Source organism: Chanos chanos, chromosome 10 (assembly GCF_902362185.1).
Source record: "Chanos chanos chromosome 10, fChaCha1.1, whole genome shotgun sequence".
Classification (NCBI taxonomy): domain Eukaryota; kingdom Metazoa; phylum Chordata; class Actinopteri; order Gonorynchiformes; family Chanidae; genus Chanos; species Chanos chanos.
The window spans coordinates 38,227,314-38,242,333 of NC_044504.1; positions in this window are offsets into that span (position 1 = coordinate 38,227,314).

The window sequence follows — 15,020 nt, forward strand, 5'->3', positions numbered from 1 at the left end:
GCACTCCTCATTAAAAGCGCGCCTTTGATTTCGAGATATGTGAACAGCAAATTAGAATTTTCTTAGATAAAATACGCTATGCCTTAAGATAAGAATGTCTCTATAATGATTTGATGTGTTATTTTTAAACTGTGTATTTTAAATTTGTGAACTTTGTCATAAATGTCATCATTTTTAACTTAGTGGAAATAAGACAAGGTTAATATGATGACACAAACTGCTGCTGAATTTTAAATGAAGTTCTTAAAGTCTTGTTTTTTCTGCTTTTCCCTATGCATAGTCATAAGGCATTGGTTTAAATGAATCATTAATTGTGCACTTCTATGAGACAAAAATTGCTGTGAACAACAAAAAAACCCACCCTTGCACTACAGAGGCACTACTTTAAAAAATAAATAAATAAATAAATAAAATCCAAGAATGTATACAGTCCTAAAAAATTCAGGTCGACATCAAAGCCCACTTCGTGAGGATTCTCTCACAGACAGACAGCTATGGATGAAAGTGAGAGTTATCACTCTTTTAAAAAGTATCTCAGTTAAACCCTCTGTGTGTCGTACACCTGACAGACGCAAGGTGCTGAAGCCCCCGATGGACGGAACGGCCCGCGCACCAGCGAAAGGAGACGAGGCTGCCCATCCCCTGCCCGACGCTGGAGGAGCCCGGGCCTCCACAGAACAAAGGCAAAAAAAACAAAACACCGGAGTCAATCAGCAATTCAGGAATTACACGTTGGCAGCTGCCCAATGACGTCAGCACAGGAACTAGACTCTCCCCTCCATCCCTCCAATTTATACATTCAGACTAATTGTCCCGGACACACCCCACTCTGCACAATGACTATACGCTGTGAAGGGGAGGGCGGGGCCTAATTCCCTCTTTTAAAACTCCCTCTCATCTCCACACCACCGTTTACGGCTGACGGTATGGAAGAGTTATGCGGGGGATCCATCCATTTCGACTCCGTTAATAACAATCTCGACAGTCAGAATTTCCAAATTACCCTAGACCACTCCTGATCCATTAAATAACAGGAAACAAACAAAATATAGACAGTGGGCATTTACGTGCCCGCAAGTTGTGTAAATCATAGAGCCTGTAACTGTACTAGAAACAACCCAACATATCTTTGATATTAGTTATGTTGCTTTATGGACAAATTGCATTTTGTGTATACCATGCATATGGATAAATTACGTTTTTTTGTTTTTCTTGCTCTTTATCTTTTTCTTTTTCCTAATACTGAGTCAGGATTTATTATAGTCTCTGCACTGATTTCATAAGGAATTTTGGCCATGTTGAGCTTATTATGACTTATAAAAAATATCTTGCGGGAAAAGGATTTGAGTCCAGAGAATAAACAGGTTTGTGTGTGTGTGTGCGTGGGTGCGTTACGAATGAAACAGCCCGAGACAAACAGGAGGCTGTGAAAAGGCAGGTTGCAGGGCTCTGTGTCAGCTCCCATAGACACATGAAAGATGACAATCAAGGCCATGAGGTCTCAGGTCACCTTCCTCTCAGCCTGTCTGTACCACTACTAAGAGCAGAACCACAAAGCACACCCTGTTACGCCTGCTGTGCTGCCTGCCTTTCTTTATAGCACACGCGCCCACACACAAACACACACACACACACACACACAGACCACCAGCACAGCTAGCAGCGCCCAGGGCAGACGACTTTGTGTCCCCTTAGGCCTTCCCCAGACTGAACACACTCAGCAGTTAGACAGGGCTAACGATCCCACAAGTGAATCTGATATCAGACATGCCTTGTCTGACACAGGTGAACTGTGTAATTGTCTAAATGTTGTGCTTCATCTTTTGCTTGACTGTTGCAACATGTTGTAAACAGAATACACAGTTGCCAGAGAGAAATGCCCTGAGGAGCTCTTTTCAGTACAATACGGTCGAGGGTAAACAAGCACTCTGGACGCGAGCGAATCACGATAATTCCCCACGTGCGCTCAAACCGTAAGTTTCTAGAAAGTGGCTGGTGATGTAATGCAACGTTACTGCCAAAGAATCCTCTCTGTGCGTTGGGCAGACTGTCATTACACATTAAACTATTATGTATAATGTTAGGTGTTTTGTGTAATGAAAGCTGAAATGCTGCAAATGTAATCTGGAAAATAAAAGTTGTAGCAGGAAAACCTAACATGCGCCACGCAACGAATTAAAAGCATGTAACGTGATATGTGATACAACATGTAGATACTGTGAAAAGTGTACTGGTTTTGGACTACTTTGATCCCATATTATGGGTGACGCGCCAAAAAACACAAAATACTATCTACTTGATGACAATATGAAATAAAGCTCTTACTTTTCTTGTAATTCGTCACGCTAAGAATTATGAAATTACTCTCTGCCTTACCAAAATTACCTGTGTATTATAGGCTATTGCAGATTTAAGTAATACTTGTGTTTAGTTCTTTCTGGAATAAGTAAATAAAAGAAATCAATAAACATTGCAGGTACTAATTACCCCACTTTCATTCCTGTGGGTAAATGTTCAGCGGGAAATTGTTGCACCTCACGAGTCAATTAAGGCGGTTTAATTAGCAAGCTCAGGTAAACACAAGTCCTGCCTCAGCTTGCTCTAGTGTCTCACTGCCAAGTTCACGAAGTCAATGGCTTCGATGTCGATTTATACACAAATTCTGAACATTTCAGGTTTCCTTGAACACACACGCGCGCACACGCGCAGTTTCCTACCTTGGATAAGAAACGCGTTGCTTCCTTCTTTTTCTCCTCATGTTGCTCAAAAGGCATCGATAGCAGGTCGTCTTCACAACAAATAAAACTCACTGTGCATCCCATCCAGGCAAATTCAAATAACAACGGCAATGACCCATTCAAATGACTCTTTGAAATGAAACTTTTAGTCCAGTCCTGTGGCTATTCCTCATTGGAGACTGGCGCCGTAAACTTGGAAAAATCGTGGCTCCACACACACAGGTAAAGCCTGGCAGCAAAACTTGCGTTCCGAGTGATCAAAGTAGGATTTAAAATCGGACACGCTTTTTTTTCGCTCAAAGCCCTCTCAAAAGCATAGACCCCAAGTCATTCCAATAGGTTATCTCTCAGATCGATAGACCGTGACCGCAACCCGTGTCCCTTTTTCCACTAAACTTCCATGCATAATCACGCCTTTCAGCGATTCTCCCGCTGTTCAGGAAGAGGAAGGTTTTAAGTGTGAGGCATAAAATTTGAAATAGGCTATGGGATGGGGAACCCATCTCTCTCTCTCTTTCTCTCTCTCTCTCTCTCTCTCGCTCCCCCTCAAGAGAGTAGTAGAGTTACAGATTTAAACTGAGTCGAAACATGACCGTGAAAGTTGACTAAACGATGACTTCAAATAGAGTAACGTCTTGTCTGTTGTCCACAAACATACACATATAGTACTTATACTTTTATAAGCGGTATGCAATGCTGTTTATATGTTTACATTTATGTTAACATAATTGTAACAAACTTACAGACAATAGCGGGTAATCTTATGGTACATTTATTTTCTCATCTGGGTTATTCTTAAAACATTTGAAAAAAAAAATGTTACTATTAGAGGTCTCTTACTTTTGACTGTGCAACTTTTCACCATTTTTGGAGACCTCACTGTCCATGGCACATATATACCATCTGAAATGCCCTGGTTTACATCAGCCTAAACCAGAGATGATCTGACACAGCCAAACACACAGGGAAACAAATGACTCACTCATCTGTGGAGTTCATATGTTTCATACATTTATTCAGTGAAAAGATAAATAGTAAAAACAACACCGTGAGAATACTTTATTTAAAAAAAAAAAAATGTGAGAATGAGACACATACTGTATTTGGTCACAGGATTTGCGGATGTGCATGCGAGCTGTCAGCTGCAAAGCTGTAACAGAATGTGAACAAGAATATTGTAATGACTGGAATGTATTATGGTCTTGATTCAATTAAGCGTTCACAAGAGATGATTGCTCTGGAGAGTGGGGGATATGAAATCATCACTGAGAAAGTAAAATAACAACCTCACACGCCAGTCACTCAACAGGATTCAAATTACCACGGGAAAACTTGCAGCGAGACCTTTGTTATGATAGAGGGTGAATAGCGTAAACCTGCCCAGTAAAGCTGGATGAGATTACCATTGCTATATGAAATATTGGCTGAATGAATATCAGAGGGAAATAGAATCCTCTGCAGATAGTATGTGCTCAGCTGTTGGGTCTCAATGAGTGAAGTACTAAGTGTAAATAAAGGTCACCTTGAGGTCTGTGGTCAAAGCCAGGATCAGTGATTCACACCAGACAAGCACAATCATCACATATTTCAGAACAATGTTGATCAACGCTAACTCCTGACTCCCTTATGTTCACACACACACACAAACACACACACACACACACACATACACATACACGTACGCGCGCACACACACACACACACACACACATACACATACACGTACGCGTGCACACACACACACACGCATACACACACTCACGCACACACACATGCCATTACAGTATCAGCACTAACTCCCTTATGTTCACGCACACATGTACATCTTGGCTTGTTTTACCAGTTGGTTTATACTGGAGCAAAAGGTGCTTTAACTCGGTTTAATTCCCTCTGTGCTGTCACTATCTGTTCATGGATGGTGAGCCCTTCACACCCTCAGCTTCTCTTCCCTTCTGGTTTTGGGATAAAGGGAATTAACGACTGGTGCCTCTCATCATCTCTAGACCACAGAGCAGTGCGAGTGATCAGGCAGAGAAATTCTGTAAAACACAGGTTCCCTCTTCTGATACATCTTGGGGTTTTTTTCAGACGTTGAGAAGAGCAGCTTAAAGAATAACTTTCCTGCCGTTCCCGGGCATCTCATCGTTATTATCTGTCTTAAACAGACCATTGAAAGTTAGACTGTTCTTTAACAACACAATGAAGCAGAGCCTTCGGTTAATGGGCAGGTCTCCAAAACTGTGTGGGCTCACGTACATGACGGGCCATGTGTTTGGTCGACTCTGGATAGACTCAGAGAGAGGTGATTAGGCACTGCAGCCGCATGCGGACCTTTCTGGAGAGGGTGTTATTTTTGGAGCGGCTCCTAAACAATTCACGGCCCTGCATCGTCCTCTCCTCCACCACAGCTCCCATATAAGAACCAGTCCCACCCAGCAATGGCCCGGTCCACAGTCAGCTGAACACCCTCACTCGACTCAGACCTGTCTCTCCAAAAGATTATAAACACACTTGTCAAAGACAGATGGTGGATTGGAAGAATGAGAGGGAGGTCTGAGGGTGTGATGGAGGTCAGGGTCACTGCATTTAGACAGCGTCTCACAGTCAACAATGCTGCAACTAGTATGTTTCCTCAAAGTCTACACTGCAAACTCCCCCTCCCTCGGATATCACTAGATTCTGCTCGGTGACACGGGGCGCTCAACATCGCTCCTCCTCTGCCGCTGGCATTCTGTCTGTTCTGGAACACGGTGAAAGAACACAAATAAACTTGGACTGTGAAGATTAACCTCAGTTTGGTCTCAAGGTCAGGAATCAAAATGGAGGCTCCACTGTGTTGGAACTGGGGTTCGCTTCGTTAGTTCCAAAGAGCCTAGAGATTCTGTGTCTGAAAAGCTAACACTACCAGGCAACGCTGTTTCTGGGTGATGGGTAATGACTGGGATAACTGGGAGTGATGTGACTGAGCTGGGTGGACTGGAGGAGATTCAGAGAAAAGTAACCTTACAAACTCTCTCGATTAGAGCTTTTAATAAATCACTAGTTTTTACAGTTTTTCCTGGCCTACAGAGGGAACTCTCTCTCAAAGATGGTCAGACCAGCACTCAGGGATGAATAAGATGGCAATGCTATACATGTTCAGTGCTGTAGTCCTGCCATGATTGTTTTTTTATTTTACTTTATTATATTTTTTGTAGTCTTAACATTCCTTGAGTTTGCATGCACAGCCCACTCCTCAAGAGGTAATCTTTATTTTGAATTAGCTTGGATTTTGGGAACACTGTTTTATTATGGCAGTGAAAGCCTTCATGTCATGCTTGAATGAGGAAAGCCAAAACAAAACCACATATCTGCAGCAAAACAAAACAAAACAAAACAAAACAAAAGCAGAAATGTCTCCTGCCTCTCGTTTCTGTTTATGCTTGATCTTCAACTCATGCACTAATGTGTTAACTTCACCCATGAACATTATGTAAACTCACTGCTTTACCTTGACTGAACAAAGCAAATGTCACTGTAACTTCAGTTAGTAACATGTACGTGATAGAGATAAGATGAGGTTAAGTAATTAAGTTTTGAAGTATGGTTGTGTGTGTCTGTATGTGTGTGTGTGTGTGTGCGTGTGCGTGAGTGTGTATGTGTGTGTGTGTGTGTGTGTGTGTGCGTGAGTGTGTATGTGTGTGTGGGGGCGGGGGGGGGGGGGGGGTGTGTCGGAGGGAGCATGTTTATTCAGTGAGTATTTTTTCATGTTTCAGTACAAATTAACTTTCTGTTTCCTGGGTTACAAGTTCAGTAAGCTTTCTACGCTTATCTTGCTTTCAGCAAAGAACCACAGAAGCAGAAACAGGGTGGGCATTTGTTCTCCCTGTAAACTGCCAAGGGACATTTAAACATGCACTGTAAGACTTTATACAGTAAACAGTGTGCAAAGCAAAACCTGGAGTCGTGTGAATGAGGATATTGTCTTATTATTGCCCCAGAACTCATGATGTCACACATACACATTTCAAATGCATGTTTCTCTGAAAACAAACATGAAAACAGCTGAAATGGTTTATGGCTTAATCCTGAAGTTGAAAGAACAAATCCAGTTTCATCAGCATCATTCTGTTGTTTATAGCTGTGGTAAGCTGGTGAAATGTTCTATCAGAGACAGGGACCAAAGATAACCACAGTCAAACCAGTAACGCTGATGGTGTCGTGATGTTCTGTGGCAGTGTTAGTGAAGAACAGAACTGGTAATGCTGATGGTATTAAGTTGTTGTAATGGTAGTGTTAGTGAAGAACAGAACTGGTAACGCTAATGGTGTTAAGTTGTTGTAATGGTAGTGTTAGTGAAGAACAGAACTGGTAACGTTGATGGTGTTAAGTTGTTGCAATGGCACTGTTAGTGAAGAACAGAACTGGTAACGTTGATGGTGTTAAGTTGTTGTAATGGTAGTGTTAGTGAAGAACAGAACTGGTAACGTTGATGGTATTAAGTTGTTTTAATGGTAATGTTAGTGGTGTTGTCCTGAATGGCAATTTATTTTCACTTTGCCAGGACAAGTTCGCCGACACCTATAAACGTCATTTTGGCTCAGTTTTAAAGTGTTACCTCAAGTGTTTGTTCATCATATTAATCTCATAATTAATGGTGAGATCACACGCCAAGTCCAGGACTATACCTGTGGCATGTAGATTGTTTTATTTTAAAACTGTTTTTCTTTATAGCAGAATGACACAGCTGTAAACCTTGCAGCACAGACAGGAGAGGGGCTGATACCTTCAACACGCCTTCTGAGTCGGACACAAATGTCACAATGCAAACAAAAGCAGGTAAGAAGCTTTTCATCCTGCTTTATTCAGTTAAAGCTGCTTCACAAAAACCCTGGCTGCCCACAAAGAGATCGTGTAGGTAACATCACAGCTGACATTGTTAAATGTGCCTATCACTCATATTCCTCTGTAAAGACCGACTCCTGTGAGTCCATGTGAATTGAGTGCAGGTTTGTGGTGAAGAACCACAGGCCCTTAGGTCATGGAAGTAGTCTGAAAAACACTGCTTTCAGTGAATGCTATTGTTGTTCTTCACTCTGCCAGAAGATCCAAAAAGCTCCTCCAATCATGCTCAGTCAGCCTGAGGAGCTCCTGCAAGCCATCTCCTGTTTTTACAGATGGAGGGATGGAAGGATGGATGGAGAGGATAAGGCAGCATACTTCTTCAAATCCTTTCATTTTGTCTTGTTTCAGTTTGTGGACTTCAGGGATTTAAGGAGGAGCGTTTTCATTGATTTGTGTGAACATTCCTGTGACCAGATGGTTTTGGGCAAAAGGTGTTTAGCAACACGTAAATGAGAAAAAAGGACCTAGAAAAAAAGGACCTGCTTTGCTGAGTTTTGTATTGGGTTTGGTAATTTCATCTCCCCGACAAGAAATGCAGAGAGGTGAGCCAATGTCTAGTAAACACCCCCACCCCTCTCCCTTCTCCTCTCTCTCTCTCTCTCTCTCTCTTGTCTGTCTTTTTCTCTCTAAACTTGTAACCAGTCATCTTAATATCCATCGGCAGGGTTCCAATCGCTGTTGATGAGTTGCAGGGTCTGTGCCAGCTGGCCACAGCATTGACAATCTCTCTCTCTCTCTCTGTCTCTCTCTCTCTCTCTCTCTCTTTCTCTCTCTCTCTCGGTAAAATCTCACCAGTGTCTTGAGACAATGTCTCATCCTGTTATGCAGACCAGCCCCTGTCCCTTTGTGTTCCCCAGTGGGAATCAGTATAATCCCTTAATGTGCTCTGAGAAGCACAGAGCGGCCAGAAAAAAAAGACAGCTACAAAGAACTGGCTGATCTGCCACCCCATCTACAACCAGAGGTGATTTTGGATGGAGCTCAGAGGTTAGCCGTAACCAAGCAATGCCTTGGCTTTGTTTTCAGGTTATTTCACTAGACCCTTGTAAAGTAAAAGGTAACCAGTCCTTATCATTTTTTACATTTGATATGTTTTTATATTTTGCATAGTTTGAGAAATTCTTTAGCTTTATGCATTTGAGGCGGTCGACTTTTTGTTGACCTCATTGGAGAGAGACAAAGAGGAAGGGAAGTGTCACGTCATTGGAACATTGCACTTATTTGCTGCTCGAAAAGTTTCAACATTTCTGCTGAAAACTATGGTTTGAACAATGACGTGGTTTGGTTTCAGAGTTTACATCTGCGGCCATTTGCTGCTCACGCGACGTCCATCCTAATCCCCCCCCCCCCCCCCCCCCCCCTCTGCACTGAGAGAAACACCGCCCAGTCTTATCTGGGTACAGTACTGTCTTATCCCTTGTGAAAAAACCCGACTGTAAAAATACACTTAAGCTAATGCTCCCTCAAAACTCCCACCGTACAAAGCACATTCGAGAGGACGTTTATGGCTTGTGCTGAGCTTTCTAACTCATTCCCATGCACTCTGTCGTATGTGAAAACCACAAGGCCTGCAGAACAATATTGTTACTTTAAGCTGAACCAAGCTGGCCAGCCACTTCCAAACCAGCCTTCATATGTCTGGAGCAGTTGTATCTATGGGCATGGAAATATTTCACACTGAGAAAAAAAAAAAAAAAGGAGGTATGGTTAGAGCGTTGTCTTTCACACAGAGAATCTCATGCTATAATGTGCTTTGTGTTGTCCTGAGGTTGCTGGGAGTAGGTCGGTGGATTTTTTTTTTTTTTTTGCTCTTGTAGAATCAGTGTGTGACTATTTCCATTCATACACTGTACTTTCTGGGGCGGCAGGTGTCCTTTGACCTGTGCCCAAGCCTCATTGTCTTTAAAAATCTGATCTCCCTCACGCACTGCAAGTCATTTGCTGTAATGTGAGCTCCCTCAGGGATAGCAGGAAATGCCTTTCAGATACCAGCATCATGCCCACAGCCAGGACTACTGGGGGGGTGGGGGGGCACAAAAGCCCCACTGTAAGCCGAGGGAAAGTTCTGGAGTTCTCATGTCTGCAGGGTCCGGAGCTCTGGGGGTCACTGAAACCCACAGGTGCTGAGTGTGTCCGTCCCGACATTCTCTGGGCGTCACTTGATCCCGAGATGAATCAGGGCGTTCTGTTCACCTCCTGTGATATATTCACCCACTTTCCCCTAGTGCTTGACAGGCCGTGCTCTGGCACTCAGTGGAGCAGGTTTGGATGCCCATGGCCTGTACAGGAGGACTGGTGAAAGATTTAACATTCATGCTTTACTAAAAATCACCTGCACATTCTCTTATTGGATCAGAGTGTGATGCTTGAAGGAGGGCCAAGTTTTTGCAAGGCAGAGGCAAAACAGACAGGATCAATTCATGAAATGAGATGTACACTCATATGTTTATAAAACAGCAGTACAAAGCAATTAAATCAAACGAAATTCACACTGCTTTCACACTTGGTCCGTTTTGCTGGGCCATATCCGAGTGCAATTATTCCCCCCTCCACCTGCCCCCGCTGGTCTCCTTTCACATTAGATTGTTTGGTTGTGTTGCACCCTTAGAAAGACACTCACGCGGCAGCTCCCTCTGTCCAGGCAACTTTTTAAATAAAGGCTAGGGTTCGACATCAACAAGTCCTTTTTTTGTAGCACATTTCTTCCTCGCTTTTTTACCCCATTCCTTGAGGTTTTACAGAGGATCCCACGACGAATGTCATCACACAAAATATTTTTAAGTGACCGTACCTTATTGAACAACATTAATGAAGTGTCCTGTTGAGATATGTAAAATATTAAGAAATGAAACAAAACTTTTTAAAACGTTTCCTTTTTGGTTGAGGGTTTACATTTCTTTTAAGTTTGCAATGCACATATTTTTTTAAAGGGCACAACAGTTGCGCACCCTAGTCCGTTTACATCCTCAACACATGAGGAACCTGCAGCTTTTATTTACCAATGTCACTAGGCAACGACGTCACTAGGCAACGTTCTCTTCGTCATTGTGTGGTTGACATGGTGTCAGCACCAAAATAACCATGTTCGGCATGTCACAATGCCATTTGCGTCCTGCACCAAAAGCTCTAGTGTGAAAGCACTACTTTCACACTTGGTCCGTTTGGCTGGTCTGTACCCGAGTGTGAGTTCAGGAGAATCGTACCCCAGAGCCCCGTTCTCTGGAGGACTCGGGTACAGTCCCTCGGTCCGCACCTGAGGTCGGAAACAGCATTCACACCAACAAAACGAACCGTACCAACGGCTGCAGCGGACCCTCGCATTACATTTTTTGGTTGCGGACCCTACGGGCAGCTTTTATTTACCAATGTCGCTAGGCAACAGCGCAAAAGGGAAGCAAAATGTTTTCTTATTCATCTTTTTGTTAATATGGTGTCAGCACCAGAACAACCGTGTTTGGTATTTTCACTTTGCCATAAATGCGTCCCACTGTCTGAGAGTGATGCAGGATGAGGAGGTTTTTGCAGAGACAGACAGTGATGCCAAATTAATTCTTTAGCTCTGCTTGCAGAGCATACACGCATACCCTCCAGTGTTTCCTGTGAGGTTTGGTTTGGAGGGCAATGTGTGTGTGTGTGTGTGGGGGGGGGGGGGGGGGTGGCGGCTGGGGGGTTACTTCTGAAAAATACAGACATCAGACCATTCCTATAAAATGGATAGATAGATCTATTGTGAGTAGCCTAGTCTCATTCACATATTTTAATTTATTTATTTTACACAGCAAGTTTGTATTTGAAACTTAACATTTGAAGAATGGTACAACTAAGGCTTAGATGTTGGAGTATTAGGCCAATCTGGGTCCTATCCAGACTTCCTATCTTTGGATGTTTGGAGTTTTTTTGGTTTTTTTTTGTCTCGTCTGAAAGACTTTCTCTCTTCCTCTCCTTGCCTCCTCTCTTCTCTCTTCTCATCTGTCCCTCCCTGAACCAAGTCCTCCATCCCTAATCCATCTTCCCTCTCTGTCTATGGAGGTAAACAAACACTTAATAAGTACAGGAATTAATCTAGCCTAGTTATTTTTCAGTGACAGTTAAGTCCTCAGTAGTTTGCCTGTCTCCAGTGCTTCACTCAACAACGTAACAACAGCTCACTGCACTTGTGTATGTCTCATTTAGCGGGTTTGTTGTGGGAAGTGAGTCTCAACGTGTGAGAAAAGTAACAGCACGTTGCCGCAGCCACAGAGAAGTGTATGCTATTAGCGGTCACGTTATTTTAGTCAGCCATAAAATGTGTAGATAAACGTAGGTTGCAGTATAGTAGTTACTGAAAGGCTGTTACTGAAAGGGAAGAGAGCCGGGATAAGAGTTAAACTAACCCAACCTGGAATAAGAGAGCGATGGGAGAGATACGTCGTCGCCCCCCATCTAGCTGAATGCCTGCTCTGTTTACTTACCTCGTCTGTTTTTCTTTTCCTTGGAAAATACCTAGGTAAGCTCATTTTATTATAGCTTCATAAGAGCATCTGCTAAATGGCAATGCAATAGCCTAAATGAATTCCGTAATGTGTGCACAGGGGTGGATGCGGGAATCCAGCGGGAAAGTCACCAAGGCGTTGGATTAGATGATTGGTTGGTTGTTATCTAATGTCCACTGAATATTTCTGTTCAGTGGACAGGGGGTAGTTCCTCTAGGATGAGACCCTAGAATTGTTCGGTCCGAAAGCGCCTCGTGTGGCTACTTGCAGTTATTTCCTGAATAGTTTTTAAATGCGACAAGCGTGAATTGCCACATAACTGTCCTCTAGTCACTATTTTTAAGATTGTTAGAGTTTTTGAAAATTGCATGCTAATTAATAAAACGCATTACACGTCATTAGCGTTTTCTTCCTGGTTTTGGGTCGGATAGCTTTCACACCAATGCGAACTGCACTGGAGTTCCGTAGAACCGTACCCCAGACCCCCGTTTTTGGGAGGACCCGGTACGATCCCTTGGTGTGCACCCGAGTCTGGAAAACAGCATTCACACGAACAAAACGAACCATACCAGCGGCTCAAGCGGACTCGGGTCCGCGCCAAAAGCTGTAGTGTGAAAGCACCCTTAGAAACATAGCTCAGTAATTAAATTGAAAATATCATGTTTCAAAGTAATAAGTCTTGTTTTTAAAGATATTACATAATTCAGATGTTGATATTTTTAAAATGGAATGCTGTTTTAGTGTTGTTAAAAGTTGAAATATTAAATGACAATAAGAGTTCACCAGTTTATGTCACTCTCTGACACACACACACAGTATATTCAGACTGAAAACTCTGAGCCATGGGATCAAGCTGAAGTTATGAGTAGACCAGTGGTCAGAGATCGGACACTAAGAGACTTTGGAGAGAGTTGACATTGAGAGACTTTGGAGAGAGTTGACATTGAGAGACTTTGGAGAGAGTTGACATTGAGAGACTTTGGGGAGAGTTGACATTGAGAGACTTTGGAGAGAGTTGACATTGAGAGACTTTGGAGAGAGTTGACATTGAGAGACTTTGGAGAGAGTTGTCATTGAGAGACTTTGGAGAGAGTTGACATTGAGAGACTTTGGAGAGAGTTGACATTGAGAGACTTTGGGGAGAGTTGACATTGAGAGACTTTGGAGAGAGTTGACATTGAGAGACTTTGGAGAGAGTTGACATTGAGAGACTTTGGAGAGAGTTGACATTGAGAGACTTTGGGGAGAGTTGACATTGAGAGACTTTGGGGAGAGTTGACATTGAGAGACTTTGGAGAGAGTTGACATTGAGAGACTTTGGGGAGAGTTGACATTGAGAGACTTTGGAGTGCTCTACAATGATAAGCAGTACAGGTGTAATACTCAGATGCTGAATGTAAAACACAGGGCAGACAGAAGCTTGACGCCAAGTTACCATTTGGCAGCTCTTTCAGACAGGCAGGTCAGAGCAGTTAGCCTATGCTGTTCAGACACAAACGACTCCTTTCATCATTTCCACACCAACACACCAACTCTCATTCCAGTCAATCAATTGGTTTATCCATTGACAAAAATGACTTAAAAAGTAACACTCTCAAAACAGTTCAGAGTTTTCCATGGTTTTTCATCCCTGTTTGACCAACACTCTTCTAATCAAACAATCAGGCAATTTGAGGAAACAGAGTAATATCTTCCAGACTGCTCTACACACTATGCCATATAAACAAACTCATCCATCACCCCTGGACACTATGCCATATAAGCAAACTTATCCATCCGACATTCTTTGTTGTTACTTCCAGCTCTCAATACTTCACATTATTTCTAATAAAAACTGCCTCGCTGAATATGTTTATGTTAGCTCCCATCTCAACCTCTGGGGTCCCTAAAACTAATCTGTGATTAACCCACACTGCCATGGGGAGGAATGGATCCTCAAAGATTTCCACAAAACGTTTCACCAGGATGTGTTGGATGTCAATACTGGGTAAAAAAAAAAAAAAAAAATCTGTACTAGCCACTGACGTTCAGTAACGCTTTATTTTCTCTGTCTCTGTTTACAGGCTTTCGGGTTATTTTGAGATATGTGTTTGACGCCAGGCAGTCAGAGGTTTGTGTGAGTACACCTTGTTCTGTCTGGGTGTTTGGGGACAGCTTCTCATTCGCTGTCTGCTGGCATGCCAGGACCGATGACCAGTACGACCATAGACAGCTGACATGTGTCTGAGTCTTTCATAACTAAGCGGGGATGTTGCCACATTGTCATATTGTTTTTCCAGTATTGTTTGACTTTTGACCCATGACTCTGGGAGAGATTAGACATAAGCTTCTCTCTGAACAGAGAGAATTTTATTTCTAATGCACAGTCACTCAGTTCCCACCCCGCCCCCCCCCCCCCCCTCTCTCTCTCTCTCTCTCTCTCTCTCCCTCTAAAGGTGAGTAGTATAAACCATGAGCTTATGATTGAAGTTTAGAAACCGAAGATCGTTTTCCATTACACACAAAATAGGATGTTGGCTCAGTTTCATGCTCATTGTGGTTGAGTTGCAGCATTCACAAGATCAGAGGTGACTCATGTCACGCACTGAGTCATGCCACTTAACACTTGTCCAGCAGAGGTTTATTCGGCACAGGCAGCAGAATATGTCATTTTCTGTCAGACAAAGAGAGGCGTGGGTAAAATGAGCATGACAAAATCAATACACGTTGAAATTTTTAAACTGAATTTTATTACATTTTCCCTTTCATTATAAACTTGTTTTTTGGGTTTTTTTTTTTTGATGTCTCATTCAATGTTATGTTTTTTTTTGTTTGTGTGTTTGTTTGTTTTGTTTGTTTTACTGTTGTTAGCGTAGGTATGTACTCCTCAAGCCGTTTCATTGAGACTTTTATTTTTACACAAACTGTTTTTTTTTTCTTTTCCACA